Raw genomic sequence first — 27,477 nt, forward strand, 5'->3', positions numbered from 1 at the left:
GCTTCGTCATTCCCAGCGCTTGTTCGGGTCCGATCCATCCCACACACCTCTTACCCTCTCCACTCTGTTCCATCCCTCGCCGACATGGATAACCTCGCAACTCCGGCGCTGCGTCTTTCTTGAGAGTAGCACGCGGAGCTAGCGCGGCGGAGGGCATCGGAGGGCAAGCTCTCCGACAGATGCCAAACAAACCTTGTCAAAATATTTGCTATTATTGGCTAACCCTAATGCTTTGTATCATGTTGATACTCCCTCCTTCCCCGTTTATAAGGCATGGTGGAACATGACACGGTCTTCTAAACAACACTTTGACCATTTATTTATCATATATTATATCACTTTTGATTATAAACTTATAATCATTGTAAACTATGTTTGATTATGAATCCAATCATATGAAATTTGCATTATAAAAATAAAAATTTAATAGTCAAATTATTGATCAAAGATGAGAAGATTTGAATCTTGATATACGTGTATGCCTTATAAACGGGGAAGGAGGGAGTATATCATAGATTACCAGGTTACTAAGCATTAATTGATGTGTAGAAACAACTTTTGCGATGCATTATACCGTACTCTTGTTTTCTAATCCACATAACAATAAAAAAACCTACTTGACATTGATTAATACGTATGGTAATGTGCTGCACTGTTATTCTTAGCCTTATAATTTAACAAGCCATGTATGGATTAGTCCATTTCTAGCATTCAAAATTTATCTGACAAAGAACACATTTGTAGCTTTTAATTTGGACTAGCGGGATTTAGTAGCATGCACATTTGGTTGCCTTTTTTTTTGTGCAGGCACATGTAATTACTTGTCTCTTTTCTTTACAAAGTTCATGCACATTTAATAATATGATTTTTACTTTTTTTTCAAGGCTTAGATCATTAAGATGCACGGATAGGTTTATTTAATTAACAACTTCAATTAGAGATGCCTAGGTCATTTCTCATGACTATTAATAATCTATCTGAAAATTTCTAGAAGTGCACTTAATTATTTTGGGACGGAGAGGGTATATATAGTGGAAATAGGCATCCATGATAATTATTATTACTGCTACTCCACGACAAGGATCATGAAATTGTTGTAGTTTAGATAAAATTATTATAAGTTACGCATACATTGATGTATAAGTTGCGTATACTACTCAATTTAAGGCTTCAACTAAAGACATGTCGAACGCAACATAGCCTAAGGGTGCAATTGAAAGGGAGAAAAAACTATGAAATAGATTGGAAGAACATACAAGGCTAATTGATAGCCAAAGTCTATAAGATTAGATGGTATCTATATGATAAACGAGAGCAGAGAACTAACGCACAAAGGCAAACAACTTCAATTAGGTGCTTGTGTGTGCCTGTATGTCTCTTATAGAGTTATTACGTACTATCATGTGTAAAAAGCATGTGTTGATACTTGATTCCTATGTCACAGAAGTAGAGATGCAAGTCCCATGTATTTTGGGTCATTGGGTCGACCCAAAACTTAATAAAATAAACTAAAGTGGCATGCTATATAATTAATTTGGGAGAGAAAATGAACTAACACGAGAAACCTAAAAATACCAATGGGTACCCACTTGCATCCCTACACAGAACCCTAATCCGTGTTGAGTCGGTGATGTGTTTGTATCTATTTCCTAACCAGCATAAGAGAAATGTATGCCTGAGTGGCTCGCTCGGTCGAGAGCTAGTCAGCCTTGCCGGTACTATGCATACCGCACGCACTGCTGTTCCCGGATACCGGAAGCCACCGACGACGTTTCGTTATTTCCCGCGTTCCTTTCTTTTTTTTTCTTTAACCAATGGCAGGAGCTCTACCACTCAATTAAAATGAAAGAATGAATTTATGTAAAAGAAAACGTTAGTCAAACGAGATGCCCATAGAGCACCTGAATGGCTAACCACCCTACGTGATCTGGTTGAGCACTAACACGACGCACTGTCATAGATCATCATTGCCTATAACATGGAAGCAAAGCTACCAACAGCTCCTCTCTAGTCTGTACTACAAGCAGACTCAAGATCGAGGATGATCCAGGCGCAGGGTTAATATTAATAGCCAGCAGAATCGCCATTGCGAACAATCTGATATAAAGAACATATGATATATGATGATGAGATTATTAAAAGGGATTATAATTAAATATGTGCATTAATTAAGATTAACTACTGTGGTGGGGTGACGTTCATCACATGAAGATTATTGAATTTGGATCAAGCATATTAGAGGACTCCCCGCCTAGCCGGTCATCCTTTCCTATATAAAGTCACGTACGTATACGTGAGCCCCTCGCTCTCCAAATACTAAGAAATAAGGCACGATACCCAAGCAACACGCCACAGCTGCTCTCACGCTTCCCCTAGTAGGCCTGCCGCTAGCTCCAATGGCCTGCCTCGGCGCCCCTGTGCCGGTCATGACAGCCGCTGCGAGCACTGCGCGCGTGGTCAATGGAGGAGGTGCCGTGGCCACGAAGGTCGCCGAGCGCTCCACGAAGGTCTCCGAAGGTACACCGGGTCTCTTTCTAAACCAATGCTCCTTCCGTCCTAGGCGTAACCATATCTCATATCTGCTTCAAGGACTAAAGAGTCTGATGTTAAACATTGTGAATATAAATGTCATGACATTGGGAGTTAAACATTGAAAATATAAATTATGAATAACTTTCAAGTTGTTGAGTTTTAAAATACAAAAACTATATGAATAGACTTGTCTTGAAAAATACTTTCAAAAAGCTATAAATATATAATACAACAATAAATATTTTTATAAAAATAAAAATAAATATTAAGTTTTTAGAGACCAGCCGTATCACTGTCCAAAACAATATTCTTTTCGAATACGGAGGGAGTATATTTTATTAAAACAGAGGGAGTAACTTTTTAAAAATTATTATCTGGACCTGCCACCTGAGCGTGGCTTGTGAAGGCTGGCAAATCCTCCTAAATAAACCTAAGGAGAATGTAAATTTTCTCCAAAATGAAAAAAATACAAAAGTGCACTGCACCATCAAAATAAAGACAGTAATGCCAAGATATCAACATTGCGTAATTGTGTACCAGACGACAAAAAACTTGTTACAACTGTGTTCTGCGACTGCCTTGGCTTTGTACTGGCAGGCGACCTTCTACAGTGTACATGCCACCTGCACTTAAATAAGTTTGTTTTCTAACAAAAATTCCCGTAATTATTTGTATGATCTCCAAGTGTACGCACTTTCTAAATAAGTTCTTTCTAACAAAGTTTCCTGTAATTATTTGTACGACCTCCAAATGTACATTACTAACAAAAATGATAATCATCCAAACTTCATAGACGAAACTCTTAATATCTAGTTCAGTAAATTCCAAAAATGACTGATGACAAACAACGGTCTTTGACATTCAAAAGGATCGCATGATAGAATCTAACACTACTATGAACCGTGTTTGCAGTAGGGGGCGGTTGAAAATGCATTTTAGGGACGAATGCGGTGTCTGCCCCTGAAAAACTATTTTTAGAGATGGATCACTCCCTCCCTAAAAATGGATTTCCAGGGGAGGGTGGGGTGACCCGCCCTTGAAAATGGATTTCTAAGGAGGTCTCACCACCTCATCCGTCCCTAAAAATTAATTTTAAAAAAGTATTGCCGAAGCCGCACCCATGACCGCGCAAGCTACTCCGCCAGAGCCGCCACACCACTCGGCCTTGCGCACAGATGCCTAGCCAGCGCCGGGCCAGGCTGGAGCGCTAGGTTGCCGGGGCCAGGCTAGTCAGGGCCACACCCCCGCCGCGCCCCGACGGCCCAGGTCGTGCTCACTGCGCTTGGCCGGCAGGTCAAGGCCGGTCGGGACTGTGGCTCCACCGTGCCCCCTCGCGGCCACCGCACCACACCAGACGGGTCGCGCCCGCCACCAGCTGGATCCCCCCCCCAAGGCCGCCACGCCAGGTCGGCTGGGGTTGGGTGCCATACCGGCCGGGGTCATGCCTCACTGCCGCTTGAGCCCCAGCAAGGCCGTCGTGCCACGCCGGCCGGGGTTGCGCCCACCACCGTGCCACCACCGCGTCTAGCTGGCTGGGCCGCGCCCACTGCCACGCTCGCGCTGGGCCCGCACGCCCATGCCGACGTGCCACGCCATATGGGTCGCACCTGCCGTCGCTGGAACCCTCGCCAAAGCCGATGATGGCCAAGCGCCAAGCCGGTCGGGGTCGCGCCTGGCGCCGCGCCAGGCCCCGAAAAGATAAGGTGAGAGATGTGGGAGAAAGTGTGTGTGAGAGAGATACAAATGAAGAGAGAGACGAGGAAGTGAGAGGACGAGAACTCAAGAAAATATTGGAAGCCAAATAGTGCGCGGGGCCGCACCTGCCACGCCCACGATGAATTTTTTAAACTCGGGTACCACATCTATTTTTAAGGGCGGCTCAAGTGCTACAGTAATAACGCTCTTTTGTAGAAATGGGTTACATTTCGACCCGTCGTTGTAGAACGGAACATTGCTACAAATTATTTTTGTAGTAGTGCATAACGAACAAAGGAAAAGAAAGAAACACAAGAAATTAAAAGAAAGGAACCTACATCATGGCCGCGCACGTCAATATGGGTCAGTGTGGACGGGGAGCTAATAATACGTAGGGCTAGGCATGCATATCAAGCAACAGGCGAATGCTTCATAGATAACTTAAGTGTGTAATGCTTCGTAGCTTAGTTCTCAAAAATTGCATGTGTCTTAACTGAAATGATATTTTGCTGCATGGAAAAAAATATTGCAGGGATACCTATGACGACAAGAACAGCTCAGAGAAGCCACCCTTTAGACCCATTGTCTGCTGCTGAAATTAGAGTTGCTGTAGCAACTGTAAGAGCTGCTGGAAAATCGCCAGAGGTTCGTTTGCCATAATTTTTCAGATACTTTTTGCAACAAGCTTGGAATTAAGGATTTGAGTGACAAATTAAATTATGTTAACTTGCAGGAAAGAGACAGTATGCGTTTTGTTGAAGCTGTGCTGTTGGAGCCAGAAAAGAATGTCGTGGCATTAGCTGTTGCCTACTTTTTCCCACCTTTCCAGCCATCCTTACTCCATAGAGCCAAAGGTTCTGTCACACCCGATTTTAAGGACAAAACCGAATGCATAGCTATATGTATGCCAGGATCAAGTTTCATACATATAGAGACATCATAAGTGAATAATCAGTAACAGTATCACGTAAAAGAGAATTAAAACAAATAAAAGACTATCAGAGTTATACAGCTTATCCTGGAAACGAAGGCTCCAAACTTCACAGGCAATCGACTGGGGGTTGCGTACGCCTAGAACTCAGCAACATCTTCAGAAATCTTTATACACCTTCTCCTTCTGAGCAGCAGTAAGCAAGGGTGAGTACACTTATGGTTGGTACTCAGCAAGGCCACAAGAAATAACCAGAAAATGATTTAAATCCATCTTTAAGTTTATTAATCATGTGAGGGTCCAAGCCGCTCTTGACCGTGAGCACGGCTAACCGGTTAGTTTTAACTCTGCAGAGGTTGTACACTTTCACCACAATTCGCGTAAAAGTTCCGAAGAACTTTGAACCCAACCACGCAATGTGCTAGCTAGGCACAATACCACACTTCCGAGGTGTGATTGCATAGGGACGCTACGAGGCCTTTACAAAGATTCCCTAACCCATGACAATCCGCTAAGGTTTCAAGCCAAAGCAGTCATAACACTGTCCTAATGAGGTGGTACCTTGCCAAAGGACCATTAAACAATACCAATTGCCCCAAGAGGACCGAGCTATACCCCGTCGATGCATCCCCTCTTGCCCTTTCGGTAAGATTGTCACAAGCTAGAGTCTCTAATTAATAAGCCAAGACCAGAGCCATATAGTATTGTGGTTGTACTGTTTTCTTGGGTGGTTCTCCATGTTCCAATTAAATCATCATAATACTCTTGTAAATAAGCATAGACAGAAAGATGGTTAGGGTCACTTGTCTTTCTCCAACGAAAAGCTACTCTTACTGCTCTTCAACTTTTGCTCACTTGGAATTCTTGATCTTCAATCTTCAAACAATGATCCTTCTACTCGAAGCAATCATCGGGCAACATACAAAGCAAACAACAAGATACCTCTAAGAACAATACACCAAAATAAAGAAAGGCTTTAAAAGAACGTACTAAAGGATAGGGCTCACTGCTATGGTTATGGGAGCGCAAGAAATGCGGAAAACGGAACTAAAACGGCGATTCTATGGGATAAACGGTGAGTCAGGAATTTATTAGTCACGATTAACCAAAGGGTTAAGGACTAACAGAAAAGATTTGTAAGACACAGAAAACTGTGCTCACAGAGGATAACAAGGTCATAAAGCTATCGCACACGTTGCAAGGATCATGTGAGCGCGAAAATCAATGAAAACGGAGTTAAAACGAAGAAGTTATGGCTAAAACAAGGTTCTAGTGACTTATTTGTGAAGAAACAGAACTTCCATGGGCTAGATCTGAAGAAACCAGGGGCCTAAACATAATTAAACCTTAATAGCAGGACCTAGCAGGCTAAACTACAACACAGGGACGGCGGGTTCTATTTTACAAAAGAACAGGGGCTAAACTAAAAAGAAAAGAGCTGGTACGTAATTATTTTTGAACTAAGATGGACTGCGGGTTAATTTTGAAAAAGAAGAGGAACTCGTTTGCAAAACGTGCATGGTTGACCGGTATTGACCCAGTTGACTCGGGTCAAACCCGATCTGGGCCACTGGTTTTAGATCTAACGATTTGGGTTTGGTTGGGTCTGGATCTAATCCGATCCATCGGATCGAGATCGGACAGCTCCAGTGAAAAGGAGCGGCGGGCGGTGGTGGGAGACGCCGGCGGCGAGCGTGCGCGGCGGCGCACAGCCGGAATCTCGCCGGAGTTGCCATTTTGGCACTCCGGGGCTCGATTCGATCTCGGGTTAGGACAGGAAGCTTGCGCGCGAGCACTCGAACTCGTTGGTGCGCTCAGGAGATGGCCTAGGCGGCCGGAACCGGGCGCGCAGCGGCGGCCGGCGGAGCTAGAGCTCCGGCGAGCGGTCCCGGGTGAAGGAGGGCGAGAGGGAGGGAGCAAAGGAGACGGCGAGCTCGCTCACCTTGATATGAATCTCCTAGGCAAGACAAAAGAGACGGGGCGACGGCGGAACGGCGTCGCAGCACGGAGCTCCGATCTCGAGCTCTAATGGCAGCCACGAAACTAGGGTTTTGGGGCGGCGGCGGCTGCGGCTTCGTGAAGGAGGTCCTAGGGGCGCGGGCGGCTGCTATTTATAGGGGCCTAGTGTGCCTTGGCATGCGTGCCACGCCCGGAAACGGCGGCGCGTGCGGCGTTCAGACTCGGGAGAGTCCGTGCCCGACGCGAGGAAGGAGACGGCCCTGATGGCCGGGGCCCACCTGTCAGTCGGCGCTGGAGAGGAGTGCGCGGAGCGGGCTGGGCCGGAAGGCTAAAAGGAAAAAGAGAAAGAGAGAGAAGAAAGGACGGAGGAAGTTGCTCACCGGAGAAGAAGAAAATCGTCTGAGTCGAGGAAGAAGGCATGGGGTCGACGGCGAAAAGGTGACGACTCATGAGAAGGAAGACACCACGACGAAGAGGACAACGAGCTGAGCACCGGGGTGGCGTCGGATTTCACCGGAGATGCACGGATGCGGAGGATGGTGGGATTCTGGGAAAAAAATTATTTTAGGGATTCCCAAACAAAGAGCCTCCCTACGGGTAGTCTATATTTTTGTGTGGAGTTGCCATGAGAGGTTGGTTTAATATATAGAGAGAAAAGTCTCGTCATCCCACATCAACTAGCAATGTGGTACTAAACCTCCCTCCCATGCTAATGGGCTTTACGTGCCTTTAGCCCATTAGGGAACACATGAATGGGCCCTTGAGGTCCATTAGGGATTTATGCACTTTTGATAGACTTAGCCCGTTTAAAATTTCGGAATTAATTATTTTCGAAATTAAAATAATTCTAGAAAAATCTAGAATTCATATTTAAAGTCCGAAAAAATATTCCAAATGGCCCGAAAATTCAAGGAAAAATCCTAGAAATATATTGGGACCTAACGAACTCAAATAAAATATTTGGAGCTCAAGAGAAGATTTGGAGAGCCTCTAAAAATTAGAGTTTGCTCTAGGGAAAATGGGAAAAGAATCCAGAAAGATCCGGAAAATTCCCGGGAAGAACTTTTGATGATATAACACGTTTTGAAAGGTTTTCACACTCAACAACACTATGCATGTGACATGAATGCATCACCAGAAGAACAACACCATTTAATTTGAGAAACAACCAATATTTATTTTCTTTTACACTAAATTCTCTGTGAAGAAAAATAAATGTTGAGAAAATTTTAAAATTTTGAGAAAATTAAATTAAATGAATTCCGCATACGGCAAGCTCTTATCCCAACTGCCTCCGTGCTTTAGAGCACAAGCTCTAAGCATATCCTCTAACACCTGATTGGTTCTTTCTGTCTGTCCATCCGTTTGTGGGTGATATGCTGAACTGAAATTCAACTTTGTATCCATAGACTCATGTAATTTCTGCCAAAACCGAGACGTGAACTGAGTACCTCTATCGGACACAATCTTCTTAGGCACCCCATGTAAGCAGACAATCCTGGATATGTATAGCTCTGCCAGTTTGGCTCCTGAGTAAGTGGTCTTCACTGGAATGAAGTGAGCTACCTTTGTCAACCTATCCACAATAACCCATATGGAATCATAGCCATCCTTTGTACGTGGTAACCCCACAATAAAATCCATACCAATTTCTTCCCATTTCCATTCTGGTATTTTCAATGGCTGCAACAAACCGGCTGGTCTCTGATGTTCTGCCTTGACTCTCTGACACACATCACATATGGCCACGTGAGCTGCAACATCACGCTTCATACCATACCACCAATATCTTTCTTTCAAGTCCTGGTACATTTTGGTACTGCCTGGATGAATCGAATAGGCGGAATCATGGGCTTCTTTAAGAATCTTTTCTCGCAGATGATCCACCTCTGGCACACATATCCTCTTTCTGAACCACACGGTTCCATATTCATCCTCAGTAAAATCAGGTGCCTTGCCTCTTTCTATCAGCTCCTTGATCTCCTTGATCTTATCATCCTCAAGCTGACCCTTCCGTATCTCTTGCTCAAGAGTCGGCTCGACTTCTATAGTGATTCCCTCAGTATGACCAACAAAACCAAGGTTGAGTTTCTCAAACTCCCAACACAATTCTTGAGGCATCTGGCTGACTCTCATTGCATTTACATGACTCTTGCGGCTCAAAGCATCTGCAACTACATTAGCTTTTCCTGGATGGTAGTGTATCTCCAGGTCATAATCCTTTATAAGCTCTAACCATCTTCTCTGTCTCAGGTTGAGATCATTCTGGGTGAATATGTACTTCAGACTCTTGTGATCAGTATATATCTGACATCTATGTCCCAACAAATAGTGTCTCCATATCTTCAAGGCATGCACCACGGCTGCTAACTCCAAATCATGAGTGGGGTAGTTCTGCTCATGCTTTCTTAACTGACGAGACGCATAAGCAATCACATGTCCCTCTTGCATTAGCACACAACCAAGTCCCTGACGAGATGCATCACAATATATATCGAAACTCTTGTGAATTTCAGGCATAGCCAACACTGGAGCTGTAGTCAGCCGCTTCTTTAATTCTTCAAAACTGGCTTGGCACTCATCTGACCATACAAACTCTTTTCCTTTCTCCAATAGTGAGGTAAGAGGTTTCACTATCTTGGAGAAGCCTTCTATAAATCTTCTGTAGTAGCCTGCGAGTCCTAAGAAACTCCGGATTTCTGACACTGTCTGAGGTGGTTCCCACTTCAACACATCTCTGACCTTGCTGGGATCAACTGCAATTCCTCCATCTGTGATAACATGACCAAGAAACGAAACTTCTTTCAACCAAAATTCACATTTGCTGAGCTTGGCATACAACTGATTCTCCCTGAGCTTCTGCAAAACAAGCCTCAAATGCTCCTCATGTTCCTCCTCATTCTTGGAGTACACCAAAATATCATCGATGAACACCACCACAAACTTGTCGAGATACTCCATAAACACATTATTCATCAAGTACATAAAGTAAGCTGGTGCATTAGTCAACCCGAATGACATGACCGTATATTCATACAACCCATATCTGGTAGTGAAAGCAGTCTTGGGAATATCTGACGGTCGTATCCTCAACTGATGATAGCCTGACCTCAGATCGATCTTGGAGAATACCTTGGCTCCTCTCAGCTGATCAAACAAATCTTCTATGCGCGGCAACGGATACTTGTTTTTGATAGTAACTTCATTTAATGACCTGTAGTCCACACACATCCTCTGTGTACCATCCTTCTTGTCCACAAAGATCACTGGGGCTCCCCATGGTGACGAACTAGCACGAATAAATTTCTTATCTAACAATTCCTTTAATTGTTTCTTAAGTTCTTCTAGTTCACCAGCGGACATTCTATATGGTCTCTTAGCAATAGGTGCAGTGCCAGGTAAAAGATCTATAATGAACTCAATGTCACGTTCAGGTGGCATACCTGGCAAGTCATCGGGAAACACATCTGAGTACTCGCATGCTATCCTGATGTCCTCTATCAGAGCAGCCTTCATCTGATTCACCGTACAATCTGCTGATGTTGGAGGGGTTGCAACAAACTCAAACCTCTCACCTGCTGGGCTAGTGAGGAGCACTGATCTCTTGGCACATTGAATGACAGCATCATACTTGGTCATCCATCCCATTCCAAGAATGATATCAATACCACTGGATTCCAGGACTATCGGGTTTGCCACAAATTCTCTGCCCATAATCTGTATTCTAACCCCATAACACCGATACATAGCCTTCATATTTCCCCCAGGTGAATTTACTAGCATGGTTCTAGGCATAGTGCAAAGAGGAATAGAATGCTTGGCTACGAACTGAGCAGATATGAAAGAATGCGTTGCTCCAGAATCAAATAAAACTGATGCAGGAGCTGAGTTGACTAGGAACATACCGAACACGACATCCTGTGCCTCCTGAGTGGACTCCGCGGCAACATGATTCACCCTTCCATGGACGTAGTTCTGCTGTCCACGATTGCCCTGGGGAGTCTGGTTGTTGTTTCTCGGCTGCTGCTGCTGCTGTGGCTGTTGTTGTTGAGGGGTCTGTCTCTGCCCACTGTTACTGGATTGACCCGGCGTACCTTGGTTATTTCTGTTGGGACAAGCGTGAGCAAAATGCCCAAGCTGACCGCACTTGAAGCAAGCATTGCCTCCAGAAGGTGCGGGGTTGTTGTTTCTCACGGGGGGTACCGGCTGGAGTGTTCTGACGATTTTGCTGGGGAGTAGAGCGTTGAGCTAACTGCTGATTCTGCTGGTACTGCTGAGCTGGGCGCTGGTACTGATACTGATTCTGCCCAAAATTGACATTTTGTCCTCCTGTGCGGTACTGGTTACCTTGCGGGGGTCCAAAGCGCGGGCGCGAATTGCTAGACTGGCCTTGTGACTCGAACTTCCGCTTCTGCTCGCCCATCTCCTTGCGAGCATTCTCCACAGCGATGGCATTGTCCACCAGTTTCTGGAAGCTATCAAACCTGTGCACCAACAACTGATACCTGATAGGTGCAAGCAGCCCTAGCCTGAAGTAGTCCTGCTTCTGCCCATCTGTAGCCACGTCTGCGGAGGCATAGCGGGACAGCTGGATGAACTTGTCCCGATACTCACTTACGGACATTCCTCCTTGCTTCAGAGCTAGAAATTCCTGCCTCTTCAGCTTCATCAAACCCTCTGGTATGTGGTGCTCCCTGAATTGAGTCCTGAACTCATCCCAGGTGATGGTGTTTTGATCAACATGGGCGGCGGTATAAGCGTCCCACCAGTCTGCTGCAGTTCCTTCCAATCTGCCTGAAGCATACAGTACCTTCTCCCTGTCTGTACACTGAACTATATTTAGCATCTTCTCAATGGTCTTGAGCCAGTCATCGGCGTGAAGAGGATCTGGAGAGTGGGAGAAAGTAGGAGGTCTGTGACTCATGAAGTCACGGTGGCGATCTCTCGGTGGTGGCTGTGGAACTGGAGCTTGATTTGCTTGAGCTTGCAGATTGGCCATGGCATTGGCCATTTGAGTCAACAGCTGTGTCTGCGCAGCAAGGAACTGCTCCATCCCTGCTGGTGGTGGTGGCGGTGGCCCGTTATTCTGGTTGTTGCCTCCACTCATGTTGTTGGGTTGCTGGTTGTTGCCTCTTCTCTGACGCTGCACTGCTGGCTGATCAACTCCTGATCCGGACCTGGTGTTCACCATCTGACCGGTTAGACAAGTAAGACTCATGAAATAATCATGGTAAAATATAGGTGCAAGGAGGAGATAGAGACAATATAAAGTAAAATAGATAACCCCAAGCTTTACTAACTAGCTAACTTTATTAAAAACTTGATGCAATTATGGTCATCACTCCATAATTACACCGCAATCATTACAAAAAGCCAACTCACAAATGTTCACAAAACCAAGCATTCAAACACACTGATTAACTACACACTTAAACAAACGTTCACGAGCTAGCGATTTCAAAAAGACTCTTTACAAGACTCAACCTAAACTCTTAAGCCTATCATCTAATAGAAGCGGTTCTGGTAGCCACGATCGCCGAAACGAAGCCTCTTGCGCGGGGGGTGACAAGGCGGGATGCGGGGGCTCCCCCTCTGGAACAGGTGGAGGCGCCTCTCCTGCAAGCTGGGCCTCTAGCTGGCGAATCCTGTGGTGAGCTTCCCTCAGTCGGTCTTGGGTGTCGTCCAGCTGGATGACGACGTTCCTTAAGTCCGTGTCGACTCCGGCGAGAGCTCGCACTGTGACATTGACGCGGTTCTCCTCGTCCTCTCCAAGTGTCAACTCCGTATGCTCTGTCCCACGAGCACGGCGAGGAAGGTGCTGATAGTCTGTGTGCTCCAAGTCTCGGCGGTTAGTGTGGTTGAGAGACCAGAGAGCCCTCATGGCAGCATGGCTTACTGAGGCACGGTAGGTCGCCATGGGTGTCGAGGAATCGTGTGCGGAGACGGTCATCATGCCTCGGGGTCCAGTATCCACCCTTATGTGGACCCGAGTGACAAAATAGTCGCCGAGTGCAGGGTCTTCATAGTGCTTTGTCTCGTACAGGGGAGCCACGGGGTTGTGAAGCTCTTCCAGCGTATCCCGAAGCAGCAGGGGAAAGTGACCCTCCTCGTGGGTTGAGGTGTAGACGCAGTACAGTCCCCTTTCTTCTGGCGGGTCTTCATCATCATCCTCATCGCCCGGGTCCTCTGGGCCTTCTGGGTCTCCTCCAGCTGGTACAGGCGCTGAAGCTGCTGGAGCAGGAGGTGCAGGTGGCGGTGCTGGGGCTTCATCCTCTGACATCTCCAGGGGCTCCTCCTCTTCTCCTCCTTCAGCGACGGCGGTCGCTGGAACCTGAGCTTCGAAATAGGCCAATGGCGGGCCTAGATCGTGTGCTGGCGTAGGCGACGGTAGGGATGGCTGAATGTTCCCGTCCGCATCGACTTCCCGGATGTTGCCTTCTTGGTCTTCATCGAAGAAGTAATCCACCCCGGGCACTTCCTCAACCTCTTCCTCTGGCTGAACTGGAACTGGAGCAGGTACTGGGGCGGGTACTGGCTCAGCGGGTGCAGGAACTGTGCGACGGGCGAAGGCACGACCTCCGGTGCGCTTGCGTGCAGTCTGCCTAGTTCTGGCCATCTGAAGAACACGATTGAAAAGTTTTAGAACATACTTGAAAGAAAAGACAAGTATGTGATCAAGGATGAGATAAAAGCTAGCAATAAAGATTAAGCAAATAAGCATGAAAGAGCATGGCCACTAAGCAAGATAGACCTTAATTTTCGACCATTTCTATCTAGGCTAACGTCCTACAGTCAACACTGCTCTGATACCACTTCTGTCACACCCGGTTTATGAAGGCAAACCGAATGCATCTCATATGTGCGCCAGGATCAGTTTACACACATATGATTAAACATAAAGTGAATATCACAACTAGTGCAAACGTAAAGAGAGTATTAAAGACTTTATTACAAAACCGAATGTCTTAGGCAAACGAATAAACGTCTATAGAGTAGCAGCGGAATCTTCTTCAGCACAGGCAGATGACTGGGAGACATACGCCTAGAAATCCTCGAAGTCTTCTAGAAACTCCGGGCAGTTGTTATTACGGTCTGAGCAGCAAGTATGCAAGGGTGAGTACTCTTATGGTTGGTACTCAACAAGTGGTAGGGAAACAACTATAATATATGCAAGGCTAATTCAAGGAATAGCTGACATGGTTTAACTGCACTCAGCAATTTTAATTGGTCATATTTTATTAGCAAGCATTAACTAGATAAAAGTATATACCATTAAACCCATATGATAAGTATATACGAAGATATACAACATAACCATAAGTAAAAGCATCGATTTAGATCAACTTCAAGTTCAATTATCATGTGAGGGTCCAAGCCGCTCTTGACCGTGAGCACGGCTAACCGGTTAGTTTTACACTCTGCAGAGGTTGTACACTTTCACCACAATCCGCGTAAAAGCTCCGAAGAACTTTAAACCCAACCATGCAAGTGCGGGCCAAGCACCATATCACACTTCCTTAGGTATGACTGCATAGGGACGCTACGAGGCCTTTACAAAGATTCCCTAACCTATGACAACCCGCTAAGGTTTCAAGCCAAAGTGGTCATAACACTGCCCTAATGAGGTGATACCTTGCCAAAGGATCATAAAACAATACCAATTGCCCCAAGAGGACTGAGCTATACCCCATCAATGCATCCCCTCTTGCCCTTTCGGTAAGATTGTCACAAGCTAGAGTTTCTAATTAATCAGCCAAGACCAGAGCCATATAGTAATTGTGGTTGTACTGTTTTCTTGGGTGGTTCTCCATGTTCCAATTAACACATATGATCTTGATTAACAATATTAAACCATCATGAACATGAAGTAACAAGTGTAGCATTTGTAATATTATCCACCCATATCCAAGGTAAAGCAACTAGCATAGCTACCCAACATGTAAATTAAACCCAAGTTGATCAAGGAATAAGGTATACAATGCTAGGCATGTCCTTAACTCGGTTCCCATCAGATTATAGACTCATGCATGAACATAAAAGTAAATGTGATAGATTTAGTGTTTTTATGGGTCAAAAGTATGATCAAGGGTCCACTTGCCTTCCTCAAACTGCTGCTGATCCGGCCCTCCGAAGCCTTGATCGTGCTGCTGCTCCTCGAACTGCGGATCGTCTATCGCATCGCACACGCACATGCAAGCAAACAAGTACAAACAATAAGAAACAGTACACCAAACAACAAAAACAGTACAAAAAGAGGTTACTAAACTATTCTACTCATTGCAACGATCGCGTGAGCGCAAAGATCATCGAAAACGGATCTAAAACGAGAAAGTTATGGCTAAAACAAGATCTAAGGGCTAAAACGTAAATAAACCTTATACTCAGGGGCTAACTCATGAAAACAGGGACCGACTCGTAAATATCTTTCACTGTAATGGACGGCGGGTTCTAATACGGAATAACATAGGGGTTTCTTTGCAAAAACGACAGGGTTGACCGGTAAAGACTTGGTTGACTCAGATTGAATCTATTATGGACCCTTGGATTGAGATCGGACGGCCTGAGTGGCTTGGGGCGAGCGGCGGCGGCGTTAAACGGCCGGCGGCGAACTGAGGCGGCGGCGCGCGGCGGCGGGACGGCCGGAGTTGGCCAAAACGGCCATCCGGGCTTGGGTTAGACTCGTATTTGGGTCGGGGAGCACGTTCGCGAAGTCGCGAACTCGATTAGGGGATCTGGGTAGTGAGAAAAAGGCCGGAGCAGTGCCAGCAGCGGCGCATGGCGGAGCGGAAGCTCCGGCGAGCGAATGCGGCCGAAAGAGAGCGAGAGGGAGGGAGAGAGAAGGTCGGCGAGGTTCCTCTCACCACGGCGGAGCTCCGGAGCAGTGATGTCGTCGAGGAGGCGAAACGGAACGGCGGCGCGGCGAAGCTCCGAGAAGCTTCAACAATGGCGGTTGAGAGCTAGGGTTTGCGAACGCGAGAGGCGGCGGCTGCGGGTTTGGTGGGTTCAAGGGGGGGTCGGGGGCGTTGCTTTTATAGGGCGGAGCGCGGCCTTGGCGTGCGGGCCCGAGGGGGCACGGCGGCGCGCGCGTGGCCGGGTCGGACTCGAGCTAGAGTCCGGCTCGGTCGGGAAGAGGAAGACGCGCCCGACAGGTGGGGCCCGCCTGGCGGTGAGTCAGGGAGGGGAAGGGCGCTGGGCCAGTTGGGCCAAGAGGCGGGGGAACGGGCCGGCAGGGAGGAAAACGGGCCGCGGGGAAAGAGGAAAAAAGAAAAAGACGGGCTGGGCTGAAAGAGAGGGAGAAAAGAAGATTTTTTTCATTTTTCTGAAATGTTCCAACTCTTTCAAATTAAATCCAAACTCAAGGATTTGAATTTAAGTTGAACAACAAGCAAATAAAAATGCAAACCAGCATGAGATGCACACACCTATTTTCCTTATATTTATTTTATGGCTAAATATTTTATTTGATTCCCGACAAATGCTCTAAATTCCAGATAAATTAAATGAAACCTTATCGAGCCTACAATAAACCTAATCAAATTACCCCCCTTAAAAGGAATCTCGTCCCGAGATTCACAAGGTTAGCAAGAGACAAAGGTTTAGGTGGGTAGCATCCGACACATTAACTGTCTTCCTGATCATTCCTTCTTACAATATGTCCTCAAACATGCATTTTTTTTTTGCAACTCACACCAAACACTTGATGGATACTCATTCTTTAGCTATCCATTCTTTCCTTAGCTCTGTTGGCCCATCTAGCATACCCATTTCGACTTTCTCGTTTTGTGGGACATCTATTGGCATAATGGCCCTTTTCACCACATTTATAGCACATTACTCTTTTAATACGTCCATCCCGACTACTTTTCTGCTCCTCCACAACTCTCGGTGGAATGGCTTGTACATCAGGATCCTTTTTGGCAGAGGGGTCACATGGAGGTCGAACAACTTCTGGATGTGGTTGATTGAAACTAAGTTGAGTGCCGTTATCTGCCAATGGTTGTGGTAACTCCATCTTCTCTTGGCTTGCTTTACTAATTTGTTTATTAGGCTGCTTGCTTCTTTTAGGCTGAAACTCTTTGAAAGTGATAGTCCAATCCTCGAGGTTTATAGTCGGATTTCTATCTTCAGCTTGAGTAACTCCTTCTAGGTTTGGAACGTGCATAGATAACTTTCTATTGATATCTGAATGATAACGTTGCCTTGCTTCTGCTGTCATTAAGCTATCTTCTTGTAGACACAGACGACCATAATGCTCGCAGCATTGACATGTTTCTGGAGTCTTACTAATCTCATGTTGTTCCTCTATCAGTGGCTTTGGTGCTTCATAGTTCCTCTTGCGCTTTTCATTGTTCCATGCTTCAGCAACTTGCCTCTTCACTGGTCCAGTGGGGACTTCTGTCTTGGTCATCTCCATGTTATTCGAGGATGTTGTTGTAGATTGCAACCTTCCTTGTAGGACACGAGCTTGCATAGCTAATAGCTTCTCTTTATCAAACGCTGGCAGACCGGTTGGGACTTGATTATCACTGCTAGCAGGGTTGTGGCTCCTACGAGAGGAGGCTTGCTCTGTAACATACTGTTGGTTGTTGGCCCTGATTGGAACCATTGCTTGTACTCCTTGAGTTTGTGCTAGAATGTTGATGTCTTCTTTCTTCTTTCTGCTGGGGCTCACCATCTAGTTGCGTGGTAGGGACAAGGTTAGTAGGGAGAAAGAAAAAAGCGAGTATCAAGGTAACGTCCATATTATCATCTTCACAAACTCTTGGTGGTTGCAACTTAAATAAATCAAGGAGGAGGTGAGAAAGACATGGGAGTAACAAAAAGGAAAAGAGAGCATTCTTGTCTTCAGTTTCCTTCATTTGTTGATCATTGTAGACGAGTGTTGCCATGAACTTCTTTCTTGACATCCTTTAAAGGATTAGGCAGAAAGACGGAGGATAACAAGGAGGGGGCAGGTACATAAGAACCCATCTAGGCAACCGATGTTATTGTAGGTAGAAGACCCACAATACACCGACAATCATTACAAAGAAGCGAATCAAACAAGGTCATAAAGACAAGCATCATCATGCAAACACTGAATTCCACCAGTCAACACAGTCAAAGAACGATGCTAAACGTTGTTAATAGAGCTAGAAGGGATACTCCTAAGCATGATTATATCTTCCTTCTTCGTCATTTGATGACACGTGTCTCCTTCAACTTGTCCAGTGTTGACTTCACCATCGTGATTGCAGTAGTAATGAGAGTGTCACCATGTGGCTCAGGCTTGATTCTTTGGTGGTGCTCTAAATCCTTCATCTAACTCGAGTAGGAATGTTGGCAAGTGGTCCAATTGCTTCGACCTGACTCTCATGATGAACTAGTAGCTCCATTCTTCAGATGACTTGGACAGGCATTAGGATACGTGGTATGGATCATCTAATTTTCTTGAATCAGGAAAGATAACTTGGAATCAAAAATCAAGGGATGATTCCAGAGCGGTATTGTTATTATTTTTTTATTTTGGAAAGAAGAGGCACAATGTGAAAACTGAGCACATTGTAACAAAGAAAATAGGCTCAAGAAAGATTAAAAGAAATTCAAGGATGGAATTTGTATAATCATACATCAAGAAGGATTAAAATTAAGGAGTGATCTAGAAGGGGAAATTAGACCGTCCAGAATTGAGGGTCTAACATTTGCGAAATAATAAGGTGCAAATGAGAAGGGGTCAGACGAGAAAGGTTAGTTATCAAAGCGGATTGAGAGAAGAAAAAGCTAAGGAGTGAGAGTATTCAATGGAGGGGGTCAAGGACTAAGTATGAATGGATTTTATTTCAAAAAAAAACCTTAGAAAACGACCATTGCTACCTAGGCTTACGTCCTACAGTCGATACAGCTCTGATACCACTTCTGTCACACCCGATTTTAAGGACAAAACCGAATGCATAGCTATATGTATGCCAGGATCAAGTTTCATACATATAGAGACATCATAAGTGAATAATCAGTAACAGTATCACGTAAAAGAGAATTAAAACAAATAAAAGACTATCAGAGTTATACAGCTTATCCTGGAAACGAAGGCTCCAAACTTCACAGGCAATCGACTGGGGGTTGCGTACGCCTAGAACTCAGCAACATCTTCAGAAATCTTTATACACCTTCTCCTTCTGAGCAGCAGTAAGCAAGGGTGAGTACACTTATGGTTGGTACTCAGCAAGGCCACAAGAAATAACCAGAAAATGATTTAAATCCATCTTTAAGTTTATTAATCATGTGAGGGTCCAAGCCGCTCTTGACCGTGAGCACGGCTAACCGGTTAGTTTTAACTCTGCAGAGGTTGTACACTTTCACCACAATTCGCGTAAAAGTTCCGAAGAACTTTGAACCCAACCACGCAATGTGCTAGCTAGGCACAATACCACACTTCCGAGGTGTGATTGCATAGGGACGCTACGAGGCCTTTACAAAGATTCCCTAACCCATGACAATCCGCTAAGGTTTCAAGCCAAAGCAGTCATAACACTGTCCTAATGAGGTGGTACCTTGCCAAAGGACCATTAAACAATACCAATTGCCCCAAGAGGACCGAGCTATACCCCGTCGATGCATCCCCTCTTGCCCTTTCGGTAAGATTGTCACAAGCTAGAGTCTCTAATTAATAAGCCAAGACCAGAGCCATATAGTATTGTGGTTGTACTGTTTTCTTGGGTGGTTCTCCATGTTCCAATTAAATCATCATAATACTCTTGTAAATAAGCATAGACAGAAAGATGGTTAGGGTCACTTGCCTTTCTCCAACGAAAAGCTACTCTTACTGCTCTTCAACTTTTGCTCACTTGGAATTCTTGATCTTCAATCTTCAAACAATGATCCTTCTACTCGAAGCAATCATCGGGCAACATACAAAGCAAACAACAAGATACCTCTAAGAACAATACACCAAAATAAAGAAAGGCTTTAAAAGAACGTACTAAAGGATAGGGCTCACTGCTATGGTTATGGGAGCGCAAGAAACGCGGAAAACGGAACTAAAACGGCGATTCTATGGGATAAACGGTGAGTCAGGAATTTATTAGTCACGATTAACCAAAGGGTTAAGGACTAACAGAAAAGATTTGTAAGACACAGAAAACTGTGCTCACAGAGGATAACAAGGTCATAAAGCTATCGCACACGTTGCAAGGATCATGTGAGCGCGAAAATCAATGAAAACGGAGTTAAAACGAAGAAGTTATGGCTAAAACAAGGTTCTAGTGACTTATTTGTGAAGAAACAGAACTTCCATGGGCTAGATCTGAAGAAACCAGGGGCCTAAACATAATTAAACCTTAATAGCAGGACCTAGCAGGCTAAACTACAACACAGGGACGGCAGGTTCTATTTTACAAAAGAACAGGGGCTAAACTAAAAAGAAAAGAGCTTGTACGTAATTATTTTTGAACTAAGATGGACTGCGGGTTAATTTTGAAAAAGAAGAGGAACTCGTTTGCAAAACGTGCATGGTTGACCGGTATTGACCCAGTTGACTCGGGTCAAACCCGATCTGGGCCACTGGTTTTAGATCTAACGATTTGGGTTTGGTTGGGTCTGGATCTAATCCGATCCATCGGATCGAGATCGGACAGCTCCAGTGAAAAGGAGCGGCGGGCGGTGGTGGGAGACGCCGGCTGCGAGCGTGCGCGGCGGCGCACAGCCGGAATCTCGCCGGAGTTGCCATTTTGGCACTCCGGGGCTCGATTCGATCTCGGGTTAGGACAGGAAGCTTGCGCGCGAGCACTCGAACTCGTTGGTGCGCTCAGGAGATGGCCTAGGCGGCCGGAACCGGGCGCGCAGCGGCGGCCGGCGGAGCTAGAGCTCCGGCGAGCGGTCCCGGGTGAAGGAGGGCGAGAGGGAGGGAGCAAAGGAGACGGCGAGCTCGCTCACCTTGATATGAATCTCCTAGGCAAGACAAAAGAGACGGGGCGACGGCGGAACGGCGTCGCAGCACGGAGCTCCGATCTCGAGCTCTAATGGCAGCCACGAAACTAGGGTTTTGGGGCGGCGGCGGCTGCGGCTTCGTGAAGGAGGTCCTAGGGGCGCGGGCGGCTGCTATTTATAGGGGCCTAGTGTGCCTTGGCATGCGTGCCACGCCCGGAAACGGCGGCGCGTGCGGCGTTCAGACTCGGGAGAGTCCGTGCCCGACGCGAGGAAGGAGACGGCCCTGATGGCCGGGGCCCACCTGTCAGTCGGCGCTGGAGAGGAGTGCGCGGAGCGGGCTGGGCCGGAAGGCTAAAAGGAAAAAGAGAAAGAGAGAGAAGAAAGGACGGAGGAAGTTGCTCACCGGAGAAGAAGAAAATCGTCTGAGTCGAGGAAGAAGGCATGGGGTCGACGGCGAAAAGGTGACGACTCATGAGAAGGAAGACACCACGACGAAGAGGACAACGAGCTGAGCACCGGGGTGGCGTCGGATTTCACCGGAGATGCACGGATGCGGAGGATGGTGGGATTCTGGGAAAAAAATTATTTTAGGGATTCCCAAACAAAGAGCCTCCCTACGGGTAGTCTATATTTTTGTGTGGAGTTGCCATGAGAGGTTGGTTTAATATATAGAGAGAAAAGTCTCGTCATCCCACATCAACTAGCAATGTGGTACTAAACCTCCCTCCCATGCTAATGGGCTTTACGTGCCTTTAGCCCATTAGGGAACACATGAATGGGCCCTTGAGGTCCATTAGGGATTTATGCACTTTTGATAGACTTAGCCCGTTTAAAATTTCGGAATTAATTATTTTCGAAATTAAAATAATTCTAGAAAAATCTAGAATTCATATTTAAAGTCCGAAAAAATATTCCAAATGGCCCGAAAATTCAAGGAAAAATCCTAGAAATATATTGGGACCTAACGAACTCAAATAAAATATTTGGAGCTCAAGAGAAGATTTGGAGAGCCTCTAAAAATTAGAGTTTGCTCTAGGGAAAATGGGAAAAGAATCCAGAAAGATCCGGAAAATTCCCGGGAAGAACTTTTGATGATATAACACGTTTTGAAAGGTTTTCACACTCAACAACACTATGCATGTGACATGAATGCATCACCAGAAGAACAACACCATTTAATTTGAGAAACAACCAATATTTATTTTCTTTTACACTAAATTCTCTGTGAAGAAAAATAAATGTTGAGAAAATTTTAAAATTTTGAGAAAATTGTTGTTTTATTTTTAATTTTAATCACATCCTGAAATTCAAAAATTTCAGGGTGTGACAGGTTCAGCTGTTGTTGTTCCTAGCAGGCTGCCTCCTAGGAGGGCCAGACTTGTTGTCTACAACAAGAAATCAAATGAGACTAGCATTTGGATAGTAGAACTCTCCGAGGAGCATGCAGCTGCTAGGGGTGGACATGACAGAGGCAAGGTGGTATCATCCAGGGTCGTTCCAGATGTTCAACCTGCAATGGTATACTTTATTAGATCCACTCAGAATATTGTTTGGCATATCAACATTTGTGTCTTTGTGCCAAATGAAATAATCCCTCTTTCCACGTTTATAAGGCATTCTAGAATATGGCACGGTCTTCCAAATAACACTTTGATCATTCACTTCTCATATGTTATAACACTTATGACTATAAACTTATAATTATGGTAAAGCATATTTTACTATGGTCAAATTAATAGTCAAATTATTGGTCAAAGATAGCAAAGTTTGAATCTTGATATGTGTGTACGCCTTATAAACATAGAAGGAGGGAGTAGTACCTAATGACCTTGCAATTATTTACTATGGCTGTTGTTTGCTGATTCTCCAACATTTATGTTTACAAAGTTTATAAATATCTACAAATTTGAATTTTTCCACCAAAGGATGCTGTAGAGTATGCTGAAGTTGAAGCTACAGTCAAAAGTCATTGGCCATTTATTGAAGCTATGAAAAGAAGAGGCATATACGACATGGAACTTGTTATGGTAGATGCATGGTAAGCTATTTGCAAATATATAATGGTTCTTGAATTTGTTATATTTTTAGTTATCTCGACACTTACAAAATTGTTATCTCGACCTTTTGCAATGATTCTTGCCTGATTGTTGTCATTTAGGATGCCAGGAATGACAAATGTTAATACAAATGAAATCTCCTCAGTTTGATATATTTTTGCTGTTAACTACTCCCTCCGTCCCTAAATAACTGTCGCTTTCGTTTCCCGAGAAACAAATTTGACAAAATATATATTAAAAAATATTAATACTTATGGCACATAATTAGTATCATTAGAAAGATCTTTGAATCTAGTTTTTTAATAAATTTATTTGAAGCTATAAATTTATTTTTGAATCTAGTTTTTTAATAACTTATTTAGGGATGGAGGGAGTATATTTTAATATGTTATACTGGGCTCTTGTCAGCTTTGAAGCCTTTGAAGAACTGGCATGCATACACAACGCGCCATACTGCCATGTTGTCCTGAGCCTAGTTCTATTTGTTTTTCTCCTTAATAATTTAAGAAGCAGTCACATTCTTATTTTATTTTTTCTTCTGCTTTTAAAACCTACAGGCCTTAGCTACAAAATATCGGCGGTTCATGATCTATGTTCATGCAAAAGGGATGATTGTGGATGATGAATACGTCATTCTGAGTTATGGTAGATGCATGGTAAGCTATTTGCAAATATATAAAGGTTCTTGAATTTGTTATGGTAGATGCATGGTAAGCTATTTGCAAATATATAAAGGTTCTTGAATTTGTTATATTTTTAGTTATCTCGACACTTACAAAATTGGAATGTGAACACTGCTATTAAATCTTTAGGTGTGCTGGCTACTACGGTGAGGCTGATGCTCCTAGTCGCAGACTTAGCAAGCCCATAATATTTTGCAGAACTGAGAGTGACTGCCCTATGGAGAATGGTTATGCATGTCCTGTGGAGGGGATACATATTGTTGTTGATATGCAAAACAATGCTGTCATAGAGTTTGAAGATGAAAAGTTGGTTCCCCTTCCCCCATCGGATTATTTGAGAAACTACACCGCTGGCGAAACAAGAGGTGGTGTTGACCGAAGTGATGTAAAACCCCTTGTTATTGATCAGCCTCAGGGCCCAAGTTTCTGTGTTAATGGCTATTTTGTAGAATGGCAAAAGGTTAGTTGTTACAATGTTCTTACCTACTCCCTCCATTTCAAAATATAATGCGCTTTAGTTTTGTGCTAAAGTCAAACTTCTTTAACTTTTACCAGGTTTATAGAAAAAACAATATCTTAAGTATCGAACTAGTTTTATTTATTGAATCCACGATGAAATATGTCTTGATTGTGCATTTATTTGGTACCATTGATTCTTCTGTAAACATAACTAAATCTAGATAAGTTTCACTTAGGACAATACTGTAATGAATTATAATTTGGAAAGTAAGGTAATATTAATAAAAAAATACCTCATATTGAATCATAATGGTATTGGGCAGTGGAATTTTCGTATTGGCTTCACCCCCATAGAGGGTCTAGTTCTCTATTCCGTTGCATATCTTGATGGTAGCCGTGGACGTCGACCTATAGCGCATAGGCTGAGCTTTGTTGAGATGGTTGTTCCATATGGAGATCCAAATGAACCTCATCATCGCAAGAATGCATTTGATGCTGGAGAAGATGGACTTGGAAAATGCGCCCATTCTCTTAAGAAGGTCATTCATTTAATTCTTGTAGATCTCACTCATTGTACTTATTAACTTTCTTTTGACTTATATTGTATACGATGTTTTTCAGGGGTGTGATTGCTTGGGCTACATAAAGTATTTTGACGCACATTTCACAAACTTCCTTGGTTGAGTGGAGACAATAGAGAATTGTGTTTGTTTGCATGAGGAGGACCACGGGATTCTTTGGAAACACCAGGATTGGAGAACTGGTTTAACAGAAGTTAGGCGATCAAGGAGGCTCACTGTCTCATTTATATGTACAATTGGAAACTACGAATATGGTTTCTACTGGCACTTTTATCAGGCAAGCATCCAATTAACTGAACTTTTAATGACATAATAATTAGTACAACCAACAAAGACTAAGCAGATTAACTTGTATTACTTTTAAAAGTATAAATTTCATAATCAACGATGTATAAATCTACAAAGTGAAGCATCAAAGAATTCAATTGTCAGTCTCCTGAGAATTATATGTTTGTAAAGTTATCTATAAAAGAGCAAACTCATTCCAAATCTTTTGAAGCTACAATGCTTTCATATACGGTAATTTAGGGTTCCCTCTATTTATTTATTAAGCCACTTGGGTGTACGATGGCAAAATCGAAGCAGAAGTAAAGCTTACCGGAATTATCAGCTTGGGAGCTCTAGTGCCTGGAGAATCAAGAAAATATGGCACAACTATTGCCCCATGTCTATACGCACCCATTCATCAGCACTTTTTTGTTGCCCGTATGGATATGACTGTTGATTGCAAACCTAATGAGGCTCATAATCAGGTGACCGGCATTATATATATGCCTTTGAATATCAAATTTCAATTCAGTTTCTGCAAAAAGAATTTTACAATTTCTTTGAGTACACCAAATTTAACTATTCTTGGACTAGAAAAATATAACTTGAAGAGAACCATTATTTTCTTTATATTTAATTAAAATATTTTTTTACATTTGTACAACATACACTAAATAAAAATTTCTTTAGTCTAAGAGAACACACCTATTAGTTAGTAGTGTATAAAGCTAGTTTTATGACAGTATATCTGCATTACACCTACTCACATGATTGTGACCGATAGTGACATGTATTGTTTTCTCCTCCCACAGGTTGTTGAGATCAATGTCAAGGTTGAAAGTGCAGGTCAACATAATGTTCATCAGAACGCCTTCTATGCTGAAGAGACATTATTGAAATCTGAGTTGCAAGCAATGCGAGACTGTGTCTCTTTGTCCGCGCGTCATTGGATTGTAAGAGCTCATGCTTGCATACCATCACTGCTTACATTATGGTATGATGTATTGTTGATCATCTGTCGTTCCACTATATAGTCATTACCTTTCCATTACTCAATAAAAAATAAAATATTTTGATTCTTGTTTCATGATAATGGATGCAGTTTGACCTTTAATACTTAGATAAACAGAACAAACATCTACATAAATGTGTCACTAAGGAGCAACTTCCATAAATAACAATGCCAATATTACAAAAGCACAAATAACTATGAATACACTTCAACCTACCAAACATAGTTCAATATTGTTCCTTGTTTTGATGCTTTGTCTTTCATGATGATCAGGTACGAAACACAAGAATGGTGAACCGTACGGGGCAACCAACTGGTTACAAGCTTGTACCTGGCCGAAACTGTTTGCCGTTCGCTCTACCCAAGGCGCAATTTCTAAGAAGAGCTGGCTTTCTAAAACATAATCTATGGGTCACACAATACAACAGTGATGAGATGTTCCCTGGAGGAGAGTTCCCTAATCAGAATCCTCGCATTGACGATGGTTTACCTACATGGGTAAAAAAGGATAGACCTTTGGAGGAAACTAACATTGTTCTTTGGTACTTGATTAATTTCTGCACACTAACATTAGCCATCATACACTTGAATTTGTGTGTGTGTGTGTGTGTGTGTGGGTGGGTGGGTGTGGGAGGGGGGATTGTCAATTTATTGCCAGCAGCTCTCATCAATATAAGTGTTTTATGTCTATAGGTATGTGTTTGGCACCACGCATATTCCAAGGCTGGAAGACTGGCCAGTCATGAGTGGAGCATATTGGCTTCATGCTCATGGTACCAATAGCCCCATTTAATGTTATGTACTTTTTTCTTTTTTGGTGTGACTTGTCAAATCAGTAGTTTAATCCTACTTTCTCAAGATAAAAAGGCTTTCTTATTTGTTGTTGAAATGATTTAGTTGTACCACCTTTAGTTGATTCTTACGTCTTCAGATGGATATATTACCGTGTTAAACAGTTTCTAATAATCATGTTGTTTCTTCTTTTCTGTAGCCACACGGGTTCTTCAATTGTTCGCCGGCAATTGATGTCCCTCCCAACTCTTTTGATTCTGCCGCCAAAAGATGCTGAGCTGTCCAAGGACACGTGGGACGGTTTTTATTTTGAAGCTTCGAGCTTCACTACTACTAGAGCATGCAACGTCGCATATTAATCCGATAAAAGTAAAAGTACTTGGGGTGTTTCAAGCTAAGTATCTCAATTTATTTTTTGAGTACGCCATTGTGTTTCTTATATTATGACGAGATCTTCAAAATAAGATTACACTTGGCTACGTGTTGATGATATTTTGAAGAAATCTTTTTTTGCAAGATGGAATATATTAAGCTGGAACAACAATAAATATAACACAGAACAATGAATTTTGACATGTAGATCAACATACGAATATCACGTAAC

General features: G+C 43.8%; 1 pseudogene; it reads left to right on the forward strand.

Moving 5' to 3' along the window:
- Positions 1 to 2,396: 2,396 nt before the first annotated feature.
- Positions 2,397 to 27,150, forward strand: LOC120695465 (annotated as a pseudogene).
- The last annotated feature ends 327 nt before the right edge of the window (positions 27,151 to 27,477 follow it).

Source organism: Panicum virgatum, chromosome 2K (assembly GCF_016808335.1).
Source record: "Panicum virgatum strain AP13 chromosome 2K, P.virgatum_v5, whole genome shotgun sequence".
Taxonomy (NCBI): Eukaryota; Viridiplantae; Streptophyta; class Magnoliopsida; order Poales; family Poaceae; genus Panicum; species Panicum virgatum.